The 20,458-nt window shown below is 34.7% G+C and overlaps 1 protein-coding gene and 1 long non-coding RNA gene across 5 annotated transcripts in view; one reads left to right on the top strand and one right to left on the bottom strand.

The window, feature by feature from the left end:
• LOC135128696 (RYamide receptor-like) overlaps positions 1 to 20,185 on the bottom strand; it is a 347,224-nt gene extending 327,039 nt beyond the window's left edge. For 3 of the 4 annotated variants that reach the window (XM_064055715.1, XM_064055719.1, XM_064055720.1), the window contains exon 1: positions 20,100 to 20,163. The gene's annotated coding sequence lies outside the window, so the exon portion shown is untranslated. Of the gene's footprint in view, positions 1 to 20,099 lie in introns of all 4 variants that reach the window. The other variant, XM_064055717.1, reaches the window with a different exon arrangement.
• Positions 19,848 to 20,458, top strand: part of LOC135128703 (uncharacterized) — a 43,574-nt gene continuing 42,963 nt past the window's right edge. The window contains exons 1-2 of the long non-coding RNA XR_010280457.1: positions 19,848 to 19,891; positions 19,944 to 20,015. This is a non-coding gene — a long non-coding RNA (uncharacterized LOC135128703). The remainder of the gene's footprint in view (positions 19,892 to 19,943; positions 20,016 to 20,458) is intronic.

The raw sequence follows: 20,458 nt of genomic DNA, 5'->3' as shown, positions 1-20,458 counted from the left end.
AATATACAAAAACTGAAAACTCAAAAAATTCAGAAATGAAAATATAAAACAGTCGAAAATTGAAAAATCTAAAGTTTAAAAAATCCAAAAACTGAAACAAATATCCAAAAATTGAGAACCTAAAAAATTAGACAACCGAAAAATCCAAAAATCGAAAAACTGAAGAACTGAAAAATCGAAACGTTGCGAATTCGAGAAACGGGAAAAATTGGAAAATAGAAATATTAAAGAACTGGAAAATAAAAAAATCGAGAAATCAAAAAATCGAAACATCGAAAAATTCAAATTTCAAATTCCAAAAACTGAGATCTCGAGAAATAGAAAAATCAGAGGATTGAGAAATTGAGGAGTAGAAAACCGAGAAGAAAAGTAAAAAATTGAGAAATTGGTAAATTGTTGAGAAATCGAAGTATAAAGTTCCCGAAAATTTGAAAAATCTAAATTTCTAAATTCAAAAAGTAAAAAATCGAGAAATCAAAAAGAAATCCAGAAGTCCAAAAACCGAAAAGTCGATTAATCGAAATATTAAAAAATCTCAAAACTGAAAGGAATATTCAAAAAATTGAGAAATGAAAAAATTGGAAAATGGGATTAGGCATTTCGTACCGATTTTTTCGAAAATGTCGCTCCGCGACCATCAACAGGCTATATTTTTGGAATCAGCACGTCGAGATCTACGTCCCTGAATTTTTTCAGAATTTGTAGACGACTTTTTCAAAAGTGAAAATTTTCCAATGGTCCCCCCTTCTTCAAATTTCGGCCAAATTTTGACATTTTCGAAACCTAACTGAGTACATTTTCTTGTAGATTTCGAGCTCTAGAACTCACTTCCGGCGTCGATTCTTTGATAGCTGCAACCGTTTTTCCAGAATGGACGGTTGAAAAATCGAAATTTTTGAAAATTCGATAAATTAGGCATTTCGTACCGATTTTTTCGAAAATGTCGCTCCGCGACCATCAACAGGCAATATTTTTGGAATCAGCACGACGAGATCTACGTCCCTGAATTTTTTCAGAATTTTTAAACGACTTTTTTAAAAGTGAAAATTTTCCAATGGTCCCCCCTTCTTCAAATTTCGCCGAAATTTTGTCATTTTCGAAACCTAACTGAGTACATTTTCTTGTAGATTTCGAGCTCTAGAACTCACTTCCGGCCTCGATTTTTTGATAGCTGCAACCGTTTTTCCAGAATCGACGGTTGAAATTTCGAAATTTTTGAAATTACTATAAATTAGGCATTTCGTACCGATTTTTTCGAAAATCTCCCTCCACGACCATCAACAAGCTATATTTTTGGAATCAGCACGTCGAGATCTACGTCCCTGAATTTTTTCAGAATTTGTAGACGACTTTTTCAAAAGTGAAAATTTTCCAATGGTCCCCCCTTCTTCAAATTTCGGCCAAATTTTGACATTTTCGAAACCTAACTGAGTACATTTTCCTGTAGATTTCAAGCTCTAGAACTAACATCCGGCCTCGATTCTTTGATGGCTGCAATCGTTTTTCCAGAATCGCTGATTGAAATTTCGAAACTTTTGAAATTTCTATAAATTAGGCATTTCGTACCGATTTTTTCGAAAATGTCGCTCCGCGACCATCAACAGGCTATATTTTTGGAATTAGCGCGTCGAGATCCACGTCCCTGAATTTTTTCAGAATTTTTAGACGACTTTTTCAAAGGTGAAAATTTTCCAATGGTCCCCCCTTCTTCAAATTTCGCCGAAATTTTGACATTTTCGAAAGCTAACTGAGTACATTTTCTTCTAGATTTCAAGCTCTAGAACTCACTTCCGGCCTCGATTCTTTGATAGCTGCAACCGTTTTTCCAGAATCGACGGTTGAAATATCGAAATTTTTGAAATTTCTATAAATTAGGCATTTCGTACCGATTTTTTCGAAAATCTCCCTCCGCGACCATCAACAAGCTATATTTTTGGAATGAGCACGTCGAGATCTACGTCCCTGAATTTTTTCAGAATTTTAAGACGACTTTTTCAAAAGTGAAAATTTTCCAATGGTCCCACCTTCTTCAAATTTCGCCGAAATTTTGACATTTTCGAAACCTAACTGAGTTCATTTTCTTGTAGATTTCAAGCTCTAGAACTCACTTCCGGCCTCGATTCTTTGATGGCTGCAACCGTTATTCCAGAATCGACGGTTGAAATTTCGAAATTTTTGAAATTTCTATAAATTAGGCATTTCGTACCGATTTTTTCGAAAATCTCCCTCCGCGACCATCAACAAGCTATATTTTTGGAATCAGCACGTCGAGATCTACGTCCCTGAATTTTTTCAGAATTTTTAAACGAATGTTTTAAAAGTGAAAATTTTCCAATGGTCCCCCCTTCTTCATATTTCGCCGAAATTTTGTCATTTTCGAAACCTAACTGAGTTCATTTTCTTGTAGATTTCAAGCTCTAGAACTCACTTCCGGCCTCGATTTTTTGATAGCTGCAACCGTTTTTCCAGAATCGACGGTTGAAATATCGAAATTTTTGAAATTGCTATAAATTAGGCATTTCGTACCGATTTTTTCGTAAATGTCGCTCCGCGACCATCAACAGGCTATATTTTTGGAATTAGCGCGTCGAGATCCACGTCCCTGAATTTTTTCAGAATTTTTAGACGACTTTTTCAAAAGTGAAAATTTTCCAATGGTCCCCCCTTCTTCAAATTTCGCCGAAATTTTGACATTTTCGAAAGCTAACTGAGTACATTTTCTTGTAGATTTCAAGCTCTAGAACTCACTTCCGGCCTCGATTCTTTGATAGCTGCAACCGTTTTTCCAGAATCGACGGTTGAAATATCGAAATTTTTGAAATTTCTATAAATTAGGCATTTCGTACCGATTTTTTCGAAAATGTCGCTCCGCGACCATAAACAGGCTATATTTTTGGAATCAGCACGTCGAGATCTACGTCCTTGAATTTTTTCAGAATTTGAAGACGACTTTTTCAAAAGTGAAAATTTTCCCCCCTTCTTCAAATTTCGGCCAAATTTTGACATTTCCGAAACCTAACTGAGTACATTTTCTTGTAGATTTCAAGCTCTAGAACTCACTTATGGCCTCGATTTTTTGATAGCTGCAACCGTTTTCCAGAATCGACGGTTGAAAAATCGAAATTTTTGAAAATTCGATAAATTAGGCATTTCGTACCGATTTTTTCGAAAATGTCGCTCCGCGACCATCAACAGGCCATATTTTTGGAATCAGCACGACGAGATCTACGTCCCTGAATTTTTTCAGAATTTTTAAACGACTTTTTTAAAAGTGAAAATTTTCCAATGGTCTTCAATTCTTCAAATTTCGCCGAAATTTTGACATTTTCGAAACCTAACTGAGTACATTTTCTTGTAGATTTCGAGCTCTAGAACTCAGTTCCGGCCTCGATTCTTTGATAGCTGAAACCGTTTTTCCAGAATCGACGCTTGAAATTTCGAAATTTTTGAAATTTCTATAAATTAGGAATTTCGTACCGATTGTTTCGAAAATGTCGCTCCGCGACCATCAACAAGCTATATTTTTGGAATCAGCACGTCGGGATCTACGTCCCTGAATTTTTTCAGAATTTTTAGACGACTTTTTCAAAAGTGAAAATTTTCCAATGGTCCCCCCTTCTTCAAATTTCGCCGAAATTTTGACATTTTCGAAACCTAACTGACCACATTTTCTAATTGATTTCGAGCTCTAGAACTCACTTCCGGCCTCGATTTTTTGATAGCTGCAACCGTTTTTCCAGAATCGACGGTTGAAGTATGGAAATTTTTGAAATTGCTATAAATTGGGCATTTCGTACCGATTTTTTCGTAAATGTCGCTCCGCGACCATCAACAGGCTATATTTTTGGAATCAGCACGTCGAGATCTACGTCCCTGACTTTTTTCAGAATTTTTAGACGACTTTTTCAAAAGTGAAAATTTTCCAATGGTCCCCCCTTCTTCAAATTTCGCCGAAATTTTGACATTTTCGAAACCTAACTGAGTTCATTTTCTTGTAGATTTCAAGCTCTAGAACTCACTTCCGGCCTCGATGTTTTGATAGATGCAACCATTTTTCCAGAATCGACGGTTGAAATATCGAAATTTTTGAAATTTGCTATAAATTAGGCATTTCGTACCGATTTTTTCGTAAATGTCGCTCCGCGACCATCAACAGGTTATATTTTTGGAATCAGCACGACGAGATCTACGTCCCTGAATTTTTTCAGAATTTTTAAACGAATTTTTTAAAAGTGAAAATTTTCCAATGGTCCACCCTTCTTCATATTTCACCGAAATTTTGTCATTTTCGAAACCTAACTGAGTACATTTTCTTGTAGATTTCGAGCTCTAGAACTCACTTCCGGCGTCGATTCTTTGATAGCTGCAACCGTTTTTCCAGAATCGACGGTTGAAATGTCGAAATTTTTGAAATTGCTATGAATTAGGTATTTCGTACGGATTTTTGCGTAAATGTCGCTCCGCGACCATAAACAGGCTATATTTTTGGAATCAGCATGTCGAGATCTACGTCCCTGAATTTTTTCAGAATTTGTAGACGACTTTTTCAAAAGTGAAAATTTTCCAATGGTCCCCCCTTCTTCAAATTTCGCCGAAATTTTGACATTTTCGAAACCTAACTGAGTACATTTACTTGTAGATTTCAAGCTCTAGAACTCACTTCCGGCCTCGATTCTTTGATAGCTGCAATCGTTTTTCCAGAATCGCTGATTGAAATTTCGAAATTTTTGAAATTTCTATAAATTAGGCATTTCGTACCGATTTTTTCGAAAATGTCGCTCCGCGACCATCAACAGGCTATATTTTTGGAATCAGCACGACGAGCTCTACGTCCCTGAATTTTTTCAGAATTTTTAGACGACTTTTTCAAAAGTGAAAATTTTCCCCTTCTTCAAATTTCGCCGAAATTTTGACATTTTCGAAACCTAACTGACCACATTTTCTAATTGATTTCGAGCTCTAGAACTCACTTCCGGCCTCGATTTTTTGATAGCTGCAACCGTTTTTCCAGAATCGACGGTTGAAGTATGGAAATTTTTGAAATTGCTATAAATTGGGCATTTCGTACCGATTTTTTCGTAAATGTCGCTCCGCGACCATCAACAGGCTATATTTTTGGAATCAGCACGTCGAGATCTACGTCCCTGAATTTTTTCAGAATTTTTAAACGAATTTTTTAAAAGTGAAAATTTTCCAATGGTCCCCCCTTCTTCATATTTCGCCGAAATTTTGTCATTTTCGAAACCTAACTGAGTACATTTTCTTGTAGATTTCGAGCTCTAGAACTCACTTCCGGCGTCGATTCTTTGATAGCTGCAACCGTTTTTCCAGAATCGACGGTTGAAATATCGAAATTTTTGAAATTGCTATAAATTAGGCATTTCGTACCGATTTTTTCGTAAATGTCGCTCCGCGACCATCAACAGGCTATATTTTTGGAATTAGCGCGTCGAGATCCACGTCCCTGAATTTTTTCAGAATTTTTAGACGACTTTTTCAAAAGTGAAAATTTTCCAATGGTCCCCCCTTCTTCAAATTTCGCCGAAATTTTGACATTTTCGAAAGCTAACTGAGTACATTTTCTTGTAGATTTCAAGCTCTAGAACTCACTTCCGGCCTCGATTCTTTGATAGCTGCAACCGTTTTTCCAGAATCGACGGTTGAAATATCGAAATTTTTGAAATTTCTATAAATTAGGCATTTCGTACCGATTTTTTCGAAAATGTCGCTCCGCGACCATAAACAGGCTATATTTTTGGAATCAGCACGTCGAGATCTACGTCCTTGAATTTTTTCAGAATTTGAAGACGACTTTTTCAAAAGTGAAAATTTTCCCCCCTTCTTCAAATTTCGGCCAAATTTTGACATTTCCGAAACCTAACTGAGTACATTTTCTTGTAGATTTCAAGCTCTAGAACTCACTTATGGCCTCGATTTTTTGATAGCTGCAACCGTTTTCCAGAATCGACGGTTGAAAAATCGAAATTTTTGAAAATTCGATAAATTAGGCATTTCGTACCGATTTTTTCGAAAATGTCGCTCCGCGACCATCAACAGGCCATATTTTTGGAATCAGCACGACGAGATCTACGTCCCTGAATTTTTTCAGAATTTTTAAACGACTTTTTTAAAAGTGAAAATTTTCCAATGGTCTTCAATTCTTCAAATTTCGCCGAAATTTTGACATTTTCGAAACCTAACTGAGTACATTTTCTTGTAGATTTCGAGCTCTAGAACTCAGTTCCGGCCTCGATTCTTTGATAGCTGAAACCGTTTTTCCAGAATCGACGCTTGAAATTTCGAAATTTTTGAAATTTCTATAAATTAGGAATTTCGTACCGATTGTTTCGAAAATGTCGCTCCGCGACCATCAACAAGCTATATTTTTGGAATCAGCACGTCGGGATCTACGTCCCTGAATTTTTTCAGAATTTTTAGACGACTTTTTCAAAAGTGAAAATTTTCCAATGGTCCCCCCTTCTTCAAATTTCGCCGAAATTTTGACATTTTCGAAACCTAACTGACCACATTTTCTAATTGATTTCGAGCTCTAGAACTCACTTCCGGCCTCGATTTTTTGATAGCTGCAACCGTTTTTCCAGAATCGACGGTTGAAGTATGGAAATTTTTGAAATTGCTATAAATTGGGCATTTCGTACCGATTTTTTCGTAAATGTCGCTCCGCGACCATCAACAGGCTATATTTTTGGAATCAGCACGTCGAGATCTACGTCCCTGAATTTTTTCAGAATTTTTAGACGACTTTTTCAAAAGTGAAAATTTTCCAATGGTCCCCCCTTCTTCAAATTTCGCCGAAATTTTGACATTTTCGAAACCTAACTGAGTTCATTTTCTTGTAGATTTCAAGCTCTAGAACTCACTTCCGGCCTCGATGTTTTGATAGATGCAACCATTTTTCCAGAATCGACGGTTGAAATATCGAAATTTTTGAAATTTGCTATAAATTAGGCATTTCGTACCGATTTTTTCGTAAATGTCGCTCCGCGACCATCAACAGGTTATATTTTTGGAATCAGCACGACGAGATCTACGTCCCTGAATTTTTTCAGAATTTTTAAACGAATTTTTTAAAAGTGAAAATTTTCCAATGGTCCACCCTTCTTCATATTTCACCGAAATTTTGTCATTTTCGAAACCTAACTGAGTACATTTTCTTGTAGATTTCGAGCTCTAGAACTCACTTCCGGCGTCGATTCTTTGATAGCTGCAACCGTTTTTCCAGAATCGACGGTTGAAATGTCGAAATTTTTGAAATTGCTATGAATTAGGTATTTCGTACGGATTTTTGCGTAAATGTCGCTCCGCGACCATAAACAGGCTATATTTTTGGAATCAGCATGTCGAGATCTACGTCCCTGAATTTTTTCAGAATTTGTAGACGACTTTTTTAAAAGTGAAAATTTTCCAATGGTCCCCCCTTCTTCAAATTTCGCCGAAATTTTGACATTTTCGAAACCTAACTGAGTACATTTACTTGTAGATTTCAAGCTCTAGAACTCACTTCCGGCCTCGATTCTTTGATAGCTGCAATCGTTTTTCCAGAATCGCTGATTGAAATTTCGAAATTTTTGAAATTTCTATAAATTAGGCATTTCGTACCGATTTTTTCGAAAATGTCGCTCCGCGACCATCAACAGGCTATATTTTTGGAATCAGCACGACGAGCTCTACGTCCCTGAATTTTTTCAGAATTTTTAGACGACTTTTTCAAAAGTGAAAATTTTCCCCTTCTTCAAATTTCGCCGAAATTTTGACATTTTCGAAACCTAACTGACCACATTTTCTAATTGATTTCGAGCTCTAGAACTCACTTCCGGCCTCGATTTTTTGATAGCTGCAACCGTTTTTCCAGAATCGACGGTTGAAGTATGGAAATTTTTGAAATTGCTATAAATTGGGCATTTCGTACCGATTTTTTCGTAAATGTCGCTCCGCGACCATCAACAGGCTATATTTTTGGAATCAGCACGTCGAGATCTACGTCCCTGAATTTTTTCAGAATTTTTAAACGAATTTTTTAAAAGTGAAAATTTTCCAATGGTCCCCCCTTCTTCATATTTCGCCGAAATTTTGTCATTTTCGAAACCTAACTGAGTACATTTTCTTGTAGATTTCGAGCTCTAGAACTCACTTCCGGCGTCGATTCTTTGATAGCTGCAACCGTTTTTCCAGAATCGACGGTTGAAATATCGAAATTTTTGAAATTGCTATAAATTAGGCATTTCGTACCGATTTTTTCGTAAATGTCGCTCCGCGACCATCAACAGGCTATATTTTTGGAATTAGCGCGTCGAGATCCACGTCCCTGAATTTTTTCAGAATTTTTAGACGACTTTTTCAAAAGTGAAAATTTTCCAATGGTCCCCCCTTCTTCAAATTTCGCCGAAATTTTGACATTTTCGAAAGCTAACTGAGTACATTTTCTTGTAGATTTCAAGCTCTAGAACTCACTTCCGGCCTCGATTCTTTGATAGCTGCAACCGTTTTTCCAGAATCGACGGTTGAAATATCGAAATTTTTGAAATTTCTATAAATTAGGCATTTCGTACCGATTTTTTCGAAAATGTCGCTCCGCGACCATAAACAGGCTATATTTTTGGAATCAGCACGTCGAGATCTACGTCCTTGAATTTTTTCAGAATTTGAAGACGACTTTTTCAAAAGTGAAAATTTTCCCCCCTTCTTCAAATTTCGGCCAAATTTTGACATTTCCGAAACCTAACTGAGTACATTTTCTTGTAGATTTCAAGCTCTAGAACTCACTTATGGCCTCGATTTTTTGATAGCTGCAACCGTTTTCCAGAATCGACGGTTGAAAAATCGAAATTTTTGAAAATTCGATAAATTAGGCATTTCGTACCGATTTTTTCGAAAATGTCGCTCCGCGACCATCAACAGGCCATATTTTTGGAATCAGCACGACGAGATCTACGTCCCTGAATTTTTTCAGAATTTTTAAACGACTTTTTTAAAAGTGAAAATTTTCCAATGGTCTTCAATTCTTCAAATTTCGCCGAAATTTTGACATTTTCGAAACCTAACTGAGTACATTTTCTTGTAGATTTCGAGCTCTAGAACTCAGTTCCGGCCTCGATTCTTTGATAGCTGAAACCGTTTTTCCAGAATCGACGCTTGAAATTTCGAAATTTTTGAAATTTCTATAAATTAGGAATTTCGTACCGATTGTTTCGAAAATGTCGCTCCGCGACCATCAACAAGCTATATTTTTGGAATCAGCACGTCGGGATCTACGTCCCTGAATTTTTTCAGAATTTTTAGACGACTTTTTCAAAAGTGAAAATTTTCCAATGGTCCCCCCTTCTTCAAATTTCGCCGAAATTTTGACATTTTCGAAACCTAACTGACCACATTTTCTAATTGATTTCGAGCTCTAGAACTCACTTCCGGCCTCGATTTTTTGATAGCTGAAACCGTTTTTCCAGAATCGACGGTTGAAGTATGGAAATTTTTGAAATTGCTATAAATTGGGCATTTCGTACCGATTTTTTCGTAAATGTCGCTCCGCGACCATCAACAGGCTATATTTTTGGAATCAGCACGTCGAGATCTACGTCCCTGAATTTTTTCAGAATTTTTAGACGACTTTTTCAAAAGTGAAAATTTTCCAATGGTCCCCCCTTCTTCAAATTTCGCCGAAATTTTGACATTTTCGAAACCTAACTGAGTTCATTTTCTTGTAGATTTCAAGCTCTAGAACTCACTTCCGGCCTCGATGTTTTGATAGATGCAACCATTTTTCCAGAATCGACGGTTGAAATATCGAAATTTTTGAAATTTGCTATAAATTAGGCATTTCGTACCGATTTTTTCGTAAATGTCGCTCCGCGACCATCAACAGGTTATATTTTTGGAATCAGCACGACGAGATCTACGTCCCTGAATTTTTTCAGAATTTTTAAACGAATTTTTTAAAAGTGAAAATTTTCCAATGGTCCACCCTTCTTCATATTTCACCGAAATTTTGTCATTTTCGAAACCTAACTGAGTACATTTTCTTGTAGATTTCGAGCTCTAGAACTCACTTCCGGCGTCGATTCTTTGATAGCTGCAACCGTTTTTCCAGAATCGACGGTTGAAATGTCGAAATTTTTGAAATTGCTATGAATTAGGTATTTCGTACGGATTTTTGCGTAAATGTCGCTCCGCGACCATAAACAGGCTATATTTTTGGAATCAGCATGTCGAGATCTACGTCCCTGAATTTTTTCAGAATTTGTAGACGACTTTTTCAAAAGTGAAAATTTTCCAATGGTCCCCCCTTCTTCAAATTTCGCCGAAATTTTGACATTTTCGAAACCTAACTGAGTACATTTACTTGTAGATTTCAAGCTCTAGAACTCACTTCCGGCCTCGATTCTTTGATAGCTGCAATCGTTTTTCCAGAATCGCTGATTGAAATTTCGAAATTTTTGAAATTTCTATAAATTAGGCATTTCGTACCGATTTTTTCGAAAATGTCGCTCCGCGACCATCAACAGGCTATATTTTTGGAATCAGCACGACGAGCTCTACGTCCCTGAATTTTTTCAGAATTTTTAGACGACTTTTTCAAAAGTGAAAATTTTCCCCTTCTTCAAATTTCGCCGAAATTTTGACATTTTCGAAACCTAACTGACCACATTTTCTAATTGATTTCGAGCTCTAGAACTCACTTCCGGCCTCGATTTTTTGATAGCTGCAACCGTTTTTCCAGAATCGACGGTTGAAGTATGGAAATTTTTGAAATTGCTATAAATTGGGCATTTCGTACCGATTTTTTCGTAAATGTCGCTCCGCGACCATCAACAGGCTATATTTTTGGAATCAGCACGTCGAGATCTACGTCCCTGAATTTTTTCAGAATTTTTAAACGAATTTTTTAAAAGTGAAAATTTTCCAATGGTCCCCCCTTCTTCATATTTCGCCGAAATTTTGTCATTTTCGAAACCTAACTGAGTACATTTTCTTGTAGATTTCGAGCTCTAGAACTCACTTCCGGCCTCGATTTTTTGATAGCTGCAACCGTTTTTCCAGAATCGACGGTTGAAATATCGAAATTTTTGAAAATTCGATAAATTGGGCATTTCGTACCGATTTTTTCAAAAATCTCACTCCGCGACCATCAACAAGCTACATTTTTAGAATCAGCACGTCGAGATCTACGTCCCTGAATTTTTTCAGAATTTTTAAACGAATTTTTTAAAAGTGAAAATTTTCCAATGGTCCCCCCTTCTTCATATTTCACCGAAATTTTGTCATTTTCGAAACCTAACTGAGTACATTTTCTTGTAGATTTCGAGCTCTAGAACTCACTTCCGGCGTCGATTCTTTGATAGCTGCAACCGTTTTTCCAGAATCGACGGTTGAAATGTCGAAATTTTTGAAATTGCTATGAATTAGGTATTTCGTACGGATTTTTGCGTAAATGTCGCTCCGCGACCATAAACAGGCTATATTTTTGGAATCAGCATGTCGAGATCTACGTCCCTGAATTTTTTCAGAATTTGTAGACGACTTTTTCAAAAGTGAAAATTTTCCAATGGTCCCCCCTTCTTCAAATTTCGCCGAAATTTTGACATTTTCGAAACCTAACTGAGTACATTTACTTGTAGATTTCAAGCTCTAGAACTCACTTCCGGCCTCGATTCTTTGATAGCTGCAATCGTTTTTCCAGAATCGCTGATTGAAATTTCGAAATTTTTGAAATTTCTATAAATTAGGCATTTCGTACCGATTTTTTCGAAAATGTCGCTCCGCGACCATCAACAGGCTATATTTTTTGAATCAGCACGTCGAGATCTACGTCCCTGAATTTTTTCAGAATTCTTAAACGAATTTTTTAAAAGTGAAAGTTTTCCAATGGTCCCCCCTTCTTCATATTTCGCCGAAATTTTGTCATTTTCGAAACCTAACTGAATACATTTTCTTGTAGATTTCGAGCTCTAGAACTCACTTCCGGCTTCGATTTTTTGATAGCTGCAACCGTTTTTCCAGAATCGACGGTTGAAATATCGAAATATTTGAAATTGCTATAAATTAGGCATTTCGTACCGATTTTTTCGTAAATGTCGCTCCGCGACCATCAACAGGCTATATTTTTGGAATCAGCGCGTCGAGATCTACGTCACTGAATTTTTTCAGAATTTTTAGGCGACTTTTTCAAAAGTGAAAATTTTCCAATGGTCCCCCCTTCTTCAAATTTCGCCGAAATTTTGACATTTTCGAAACCTAACTGACCACATTTTCTAATTGATTTCGAGCTCTAGAACTCACTTCCGGCCTCGATTTTTTGATAGCTGCAACCGTTTTTCCAGAATCGACGGTTGAAGTATGGAAATTTTTGAAATTGCTATAAATTGGGCATTTCGTACCGATTTTTTCGTAAATGTCGCTCCGCGACCATCAACAGGCTATATTTTTGGAATCAGCACGTCGAGAGCTACGTCCCTGAATTTTTTCAGAATTTTTAAACGAATTTTTTAAAAGTGAAAATTTTCCAATGGTCCCCCCTTCTTCATATTTCGCCGAAATTTTGTCATTTTCGAAACCTAACTGAGTACATTTTCTTGTAGATTTCGAGCTCTAGAACTCACTTCCGGCCTCGATTTTTTGATAGCTGCAACCGTTTTTCCAGAATCGACGGTTGAAATATCGAAATTGTTGAAATTGCTATAAATTAGGCATTTCGTACCGATTTTTTCGTAAATGTCGCTCCGCGACCATCAACAGGCTATATTTTTGGAATCAGCACGACGAGCTCTACGTCCCTGAATTTTTTCAGAATTTTTAGACGACTTTTTCAAAAGTGAAAATTTTCCAGTGGTCCCCCCTTCTTCAAATTTCGCCGAAATTTTGACATTTTCGAAACCTAACTGAGTTCATTTTCTTGTAGATTTCAAGCTCTAGAACTCACTTCCGGCCTCGATTCTTTGATAGCAGCAACCGTTTTTCCAGAATCGACGGTTGAAATATCGAAATTTTTGAAAATTCGATAAATTGTCCATTTCGTACCGATTTTTTCAAAAATCTCACTCCGCGACCATCAACAAGCTATATTTTTGGAATCAGCACGTCGAGATCTACGTCCCTGAATTTTTTCAGAATTTTTAAACGAATTTTTTAAAAGTGAAAATTTTCCAATGGTCCCCCCTTCTTCAAATTTTGCCGAAATTTTGACATTTTCGAAACCTAACTGACCACATTTTCTAATAGATTTCGAGCTCTAGAACTCACTTCCGGCCTCGATGTTTTGATAGATGCAACCATTTTTCCAGATTCGACGGTTGAAATATCGAAATTTTTGAAATTTGCTATAAATTAGGCATTTCGTACCGATTTTTTCGTAAATGTCGCTCCGCGACCATCAACAGGCTATATTTTTGGAATCAGCACGACGAGATCTACGTCCCTGAATTTTTTCAGAATTTTTAAACGAATTTTTTAAAACTGAAAATTTTCCAATGGTCCCCCCTTCTTCATATTTCGCCGAAATTTTGTCATTTTCGAAACCTAACTGAGTACATTTTCTTGTAGATTTCGAGCTCTAGAACTCACTTCCGGCCTCGATTTTTTGATAGCTGCAACCGTTTTTCCAGAATCGACGGTTGAAATTTCGAAATTTTTGAAATTGCTATAATTTAGGCATTTCGTACCGATTTTTTCGTAAATGTCGCTCCGCGACCATCAACAGGCTATATTTTTGGAATCAGCACGTCGAGATCTACGTCCCTGAATTTTTTCAGAATTTGTAGACGACTTTTTCAAAAGTGAAAATTTTCCAATGGTCCCCCCTTCTTCAAATTTCAGCCAAATTTTGTCATTTTCGAAACCTAACTGAGTACATTTTCTTGCAGATTTCGAGCACTAGAACTCACTTCCGGCCTCGATTTTTTGATAGCTGCAACCGTTTTTCCAGAATCGACGGTTGAAAAATCGAAATTTTTGATAATTCGATAAATTAGGCATTTCGTACCGATTTTTTCGAAAATGTCGCTCCGCGACCATCAACAGGCTATATTTTTTGAATCAGCACGTCGAGATCTACGTCCCTGAATTTTTTCAGAATTCTTAAACGAATTTTTTAAAAGTGAAAGTTTTCCAATGGTCCCCCCTTCTTCATATTTCGCCGAAATTTTGTCATTTTCGAAACCTAACTGAATACATTTTCTTGTAGATTTCGAGCTCTAGAACTCACTTCCGGCTTCGATTTTTTGATAGCTGCAACCGTTTTTCCAGAATCGACGGTTGAAATATCGAAATATTTGAAATTGCTATAAATTAGGCATTTCGTACCGATTTTTCGTAAATGTCGCTCCGCGACCATCAACAGGCTATATTTTTGGAATCAGCGCGTCGAGATCTACGTCACTGAATTTTTTCAGAATTTTTAGGCGACTTTTTCAAAAGTGAAAATTTTCCAATGGTCCCCCCTTCTTCAAATTTCGCCGAAATTTTGACATTTTCGAAACCTAACTGACCACATTTTCTAATTGATTTCGAGCTCTAGAACTCACTTCCGGCCTCGATTTTTTGATAGCTGCAACCGTTTTTCCAGAATCGACGGTTGAAGTATGGAAATTTTTGAAATTGCTATAAATTGGGCATTTCGTACCGATTTTTTCGTAAATGTCGCTCCGCGACCATCAACAGGCTATATTTTTGGAATCAGCACGTCGAGATCTACGTCCCTGAATTTTTTCATAATTTTTAAACTAATTTTTTAAAAGTGAAAATTTTCCAATGGTCCCCCCTTCTTCATATTTCGCCGAAATTTTGTCATTTTCGAAACCTAACTGAGTACATTTTCTTGTAGATTTCGAGCTCTAGAACTCACTTCCGGCCTCGATTTTTTGATAGCTGCAACCGTTTTTCCAGAATCGACGGTTGAAATATCGAAATTGTTGAAATTGCTATAAATTAGGCATTTCGTACCGATTTTTTCGTAAATGTCGCTCCGCGACCATCAACAGGCTATATTTTTGGAATCAGCACGACGAGCTCTACGTCCCTGAATTTTTTCAGAATTTTTAGACGACTTTTTCAAAAGTGAAAATTTTCCAGTGGTCCCCCCTTCTTCAAATTTCGCCGAAATTTTGACATTTTCGAAACCTAACTGAGTTCATTTTCTTGTAGATTTCAAGCTCTAGAACTCACTTCCGGCCTCGATTCTTTGATAGCAGCAACCGTTTTTCCAGAATCGACGGTTGAAATATCGAAATTTTTGAAAATTCGATAAATTGTCCATTTCGTACCGATTTTTTCAAAAATCTCACTCCGCGACCATCAACAAGCTATATTTTTGGAATCAGCACGTCGAGATCTACGTCCCTGAATTTTTTCAGAATTTTTAAACGAATTTTTTAAAAGTGAAAATTTTCCAATGGTCCCCCCTTCTTCAAATTTTGCCGAAATTTTGACATTTTCGAAACCTAACTGACCACATTTTCTAATAGATTTCGAGCTCTAGAACTCACTTCCGGCCTCGATGTTTTGATAGATGCAACCATTTTTCCAGAATCGACGGTTGAAATATCGAAATTTTTGAAATTTGCTATAAATTAGGCATTTCGTACCGATTTTTTCGTAAATGTCGCTCCGCGACCATCAACAGGCTATATTTTTGGAATCAGCACGACGAGATCTACGTCCCTGAATTTTTTCAGAATTTTTAAACGAATTTTTTAAAAGTGAAAATTTTCCAATGGTCCCCCCTTCTTCATATTTCGCCGAAATTTTGTCATTTTCGAAACCTAACTGAGTACATTTTCTTGTAGATTTCGAGCTCTAGAACTCACTTCCGGCCTCGATTTTTTGATAGCTGCAACCGTTTTTCCAGAATCGACGGTTGAAATTTCGAAATTTTTGAAATTGCTATAATTTAGGCATTTCGTACCGATTTTTTCGTAAATGTCGCTCCGCGACCATCAACAGGCTATATTTTTGGAATCAGCACGTCGAGATCTACGTCCCTGAATTTTTTCAGAATTTGTAGACGACTTTTTCAAAAGTGAAAATTTTCCAATGGTCCCCCCTTCTTCAAATTTCAGCCAAATTTTGTCATTTTCGAAACCTAACTGAGTACATTTTCTTGTAGATTTCGAGCTCTAGAACTCACTTCCGGCCTCGATTTTTTGATAGCTGCAACCGTTTTTCCAGAATCGACGGTTGAAAAATCGAAATTTTTGATAATTCGATAAATTAGGCATTTCGTACCGATTTTTTCGAAAATGTCGCTCCGCGACCATCAACAGGCTATATTTTTGGAATCAGCACGTCGAGATCTACGTCCCTGAATTTTTTCAGAATTTGTAGACGACTTTTTTAAAAGTGAAAATTTTCCAATGGGCCCCCCTTCTTCAAATTTCGCCGAAATTTTGACATTTTCGAAACCTAACTGAGTACATTTTCTTCGAGGACTTGAAAAATTGAGGAAACAAAAAATTGAAAAAGAGAAAAATTAAAGCCTGACCATGTGAAAAATCGATAAATGAGAAACTGTAACATCCAAAAATTGCAAAATTTAGAAGTCAAGAAACCCTAAAATTGAAAAATCAAGAATAGAGAAACGAAAAAGCATATAATGAAAATTTAAAAAATGTCAAAAGTGAAAATCAAACTTGAAAATTTGAAGAAACGAAAATTTGAAAAATCGAAAGATTAAAAATTGAGAAACTGAAAATTCGAAAAATTGAAAAATCGAAAGAAACAACAAAAAATAAAGTAAATAAAAAAATGAAAATTTGTGATATAAAATCGAGAAAATGAAAATTAAAAATTCTATAAAATCTAAAATAAAAATTGACGACTTGAAAAATTGAGGAAACAAAAAATTGAAAAAGAGAAAATTAAAGCCTGAGAATGTGAAAAATCGAAAAATGAGAAACTGTAACATCGAAAAATTGCAAAATTTAGAAGTCAAGAAACTCTAAAATTGAAAAATCAAAAATAGAAAAACGAAAAAGCATATAATGAAAATTTAAAAAATGTCAAAAGTAAAATCAAACTTGAAAATTTGAAGAAACGAAAATTTGAAAAATCGAAAGATTAAAAATTGAGAAACTGAAAATTCGAAAATTTGAAAAATCAAAAGAAAAAACAAAAAGTAAAGGAAATGAAAAAGTGAAAATTTGTGATATTAAATCGAGAAAATGAAAATTAAAAATTCTATAAAATCTAAAATAAAAATTGACGACTTGAAAAATTGAGAAAACAAAAAATTGAAAAAGAGAAAATTAAAGCCAGAGAATGTGAAAAATCGAAAAATGAGAAATTGTAACATCGAAAAATAGCAAAATTAAGAAGTCAAGAAACTCTAAAATTGAAAAATCAAAAATAGGAAAACGAAAAAGCATATAATGAAAATTTTAAAAATGTCAAAAGTGAAAATCAAACTTGAAAATTTGAAGAAACGAAAATTTGAAAAATCGAAAGATTAAAAATTGAGGAACTTAAAATTCGAAAAATTAAAAATAAAAAAAAGAAATATGTATTGTAAACTCAAAATATTGAAAATCAAAGAAATTGAAGAATCGGAAGACTTCAAATCCAAAAGCTGCAAATTGAAAAATTTTAAAACAGGAAAATCATGGAATTGAAAAATTGAAGCCCGAAAATCTGGAAAATTGAACAAATAAAAAATTGCAAATCTAAAGAAACAACAAAAAATAAAGGGAATAAAAAACAAAAATTGTGAAATCAAGAAGATGAAAATAAAAAATTAAAAAAATGAAACATAAAATCAGGAACTTGAAAAATTGCGGAAACGAAATATTTGCGGAAACCCAAAATTGAGAAACTGAAAATTCGAAAAATTGAAGAAACGAAAAATTGAAAAATCGAAAGAAACAACAAAAAATAAAGGAATTGAAAAAATGAAAATTTGTGATATAAAATCGAGAAAATGAAAATTAAAAAATTCTAGAAAATGTAAAATAAAAATCGAGGACTTGAAAAATTGAGGAAACAAAAAATTGAAAAAGAGAAAAATTAAAGCCTGAGAATGTGAAAAATCGAAAAATGAGAAATTGTAACATCGAAAAATAGCAAAATTAAGAAGTCAAGAAACTCTAAAATTGAAAAATCAAAAATAGGAAAACGAAAAAGCATATAATGAAAATTTTAAAAATGTCAAAAGTGAAAATCAAACTTGAAAATTTGAAGAAACGAAAATTTGAAAAATCGAAAGAAACAACAAAAAATAAAGGAATTGAAAAAATAAAAATTTGTGATATTAAATCGAGAAAATGAAAATTAAAAAATTCTAGAAAATGTAAAATAAAAATCGAGGACTTGAAAAATAGAAAAACGAAAAAGCATATAATGAAAATTTAAAAAATGTCAAAAATGAAAATCAAACTTGGAAATTTGAAGAAACGAAAATTTGAAAAATCGAAAGATTAAAAATTGAGAAACTGAAAATTCGAAAAAGTTAAAAATAAAAAAAAAGAAATATGTATTGTAAAATCAAAATATTGAAAATCAAAGAAATTGAAAAATCGGAAGACTTTAAATCCAAAATTGCAAATTGAAAAATTTTAAAATTAGAAAATCATGAAATTGAAAAATCAAAGCCCGAAAATTTGGAAAAGTGAATAAATAAAAAATTGCAAATCGAAAGAAACAGCAAAAAAATTAAGGAAATAAAAAAACCAAAAATTGTGAAATCGAGAATATGATAATTAAAAAATCGAAAAAATGAAACATAAAATCGGTAACTTGAAAAATTGAAAAAGGGAAAAAGTAAAAATTGAGAAACTGAAAAATCAAAAATCCTGAAAAATATAACTGAAGAATTGAAAAAAATCGAAAATTTGGGAAGACGAGAAATAGAAACATAAAAAAATAGTACTGAAATCGGAAAACTGAAAATTTTAGAAACATCAAAATTTGAAAAATAAAAAATCGAAATATTTAAAAATCGTACAATTGAGAAATGGAAAAATAAAAAAATCAAGAAATCGAAAAGCTGAAAAATCTCATTAATCACTCGCTTCGACACCTTCCTACTGAATCGTAAATCGCAGAGAACGAAAAACAAGACGATAACCTGTGCAGAAATTTATTTCACTAAATCTTTATCACCAGCTCATTCGTCCCCAATATTTTATTATTAATTTCCACGTATTTGCCAACTGCATTTCAGCGCTTTTAATTAACCAGCTTCGGTTTTCGGTTTTCTCTGACTCGTCCCAACCACTGATTAAAAAACCCTTCCGGATCCGTTCAGCACGCGATTTACAACTTTTATGGGGTCGCTGTCCAAATTTAGCCCCGACTTATTTTAATCAGTCGATCACGAGTTCGCAACTTTTAAACTGTCCGCACCTATTCAGAACGAAATTCGAAAGCTCTTATTTATTTTTGAATTCTTTGGAAAAAACCGCATTACGTAAATCAATAAAATGCAAAAATCAATGGCTGCGTTCTCGAACGTTATCAGCTGTCAATCCATCAAAAAAAGAATGCACTTTTAACGACAAGTGGTAAGATTTGTGTCTCATCATTATAAAGTTTTGATTGAAAAATCGAACCAAGCGAAATTAAACCGGATTATCATCATCTGGCGGATTGATAGCGATCTTCACGCGAATTGTGTTATCTTTATTAGGAGATAAGCTGGTATTGTGTGGTTTAATCCACGAAATCATTGAACAAATAGAATTAAACTGGCTGTTGTTGTTTGGTGGTATTTCTTTTGTAATTTACATTGATTAAATTGGTGACAATATTTGTACTAGCACAAGCTCGGAGGATTTATCGCACAAAATCAATCCGATTGTAAATTAATGTTAAAAACAGCTTTGCACTAAGAATTTATGGTTTATTTAGCGTGCTTTGACTTTTAACATAATATTTCTTTAAAAATAACACGGTAGGTAATAAATCAGAAATATGTGTATTTTATTATTATTATTATAAACTAGTTGGGTCAACATGGAAGAATTTTTGCGAAGTGTTAGTGACAAGTTTTTTGTTAGACCAGGAACAACTTGATTGTGAGTATTGTTATTTTTTTAGAAAAACAAATACTGTGATTATTTATTTATTTATTTATTTATTCGTTGTTTAATAGTACTTACCACTTCAAAAAGTCCAACTCGATTAATCCTGGCGTTACCTGAGCAAAACACACACTTACTCACAATCACGCACCAACGTAGCACGCATCTCACCGAAAACTAAGTCTAAATCATTCATGTTTCACTTATTAATAGACCAAAGATTGTTATAAATTTAATCGGATGTTATATTTAACTGCTTTTTGAAACAAAGTTGACTCTTTCCCTAAACAACATTTTAGACATTTTAGAATAAATTTCCTACTTTATAGACGACTATTAACATAGATGCACTATTTTGTGTACTTTGTAATACTAATTTCAAGTTCACTTTCTAGTGTAAACCGAAAACCCGTAATAGTTTATTTACCGACTACCTT

Source organism: Zophobas morio, unplaced genomic scaffold, assembly GCF_036711695.1.
Source record: "Zophobas morio isolate AGI-343-1 ecotype UQ-CSIRO unplaced genomic scaffold, CSIRO_AGI_Zmor_V1 ptg000014l, whole genome shotgun sequence".
NCBI lineage: Eukaryota > Metazoa > Arthropoda > Insecta > Coleoptera > Tenebrionidae > Zophobas > Zophobas morio.
Note: the sequence above shows the minus strand (reverse complement) of the source record. Positions and strands in the feature narration are given on the sequence as shown.